The sequence below is a fragment of the Plasmopara halstedii genome (genome assembly GCF_900000015.1).
Source record: "Plasmopara halstedii genome assembly, contig: Scaffold_1878, whole genome shotgun sequence".
In the NCBI taxonomy this organism is placed as follows: domain Eukaryota; phylum Oomycota; class Peronosporomycetes; order Peronosporales; family Peronosporaceae; genus Plasmopara; species Plasmopara halstedii.
This window is the reverse complement of record NW_020188786.1, coordinates 335,717-336,457: the sequence shown is the minus strand read 5'-3', so window position 1 is coordinate 336,457 and position 741 is coordinate 335,717.

Here is a 741-nt window from a genome sequence, read left to right as displayed (position 1 = left end):
GCGGAAGCGTTGGCGCCGGAGCGGATCCCACGGGCCCGCGGCCACCCAGAAGTTGAACTAGCAACTGGTTCTGAGCACGGAGTGCAATAACCTCCATTTCTAATGGAGCCAGCGCTCCACCGTTGCCTGCAGCAATGCATTCGCCTGCTCCACGGCTAGAAGACGCTCCGACAGAGAGCGGTAGTCTCCAAGGCGAGGCAATCGGCGCACGACGTGCTTTAAATCGTCAAGAGCGTCCGCACAGCGATATACTTCAGCATGACGCTCAGCGAAGCTCCGATTACGAAGGACCTTGTCCTTTAAGGGCTTGAAGAGCATCACGAGTAACCGGATCGCGGTCTACCCGGTCGTCACCGCCCGCCACTGACTCTTCTCGATGAGAACGGTGATGTCCGTGATGTATCACGTTAGACGTCGAGTGAGACGACGTCGTCACCACGGTCAGACCCAATATCTTGTGAAGCGGCGGGAATATCCCGACTCCGAAAACTCGTGGGAGTTTAAGGCACCACTTCGGCAAGAATGCCCAGTCGCCGTGGACGCTTTTGATCGGAAAGATCAGGACGTTCCGCGTCATCAGACGCCCCGCGCTTCCCGAGAATAGCCAGGGAAGTAGAAGGGCCATGAGCTGAGCTCAAGTAGTGGCCCTGAGCTCTTGCGGTCGAGGACACAGAGCTCGCGGGAGCATTAGGGGTTAACCCATACGTCGCAGGGCGACAATCCGAAGCAAGTCGATGATTA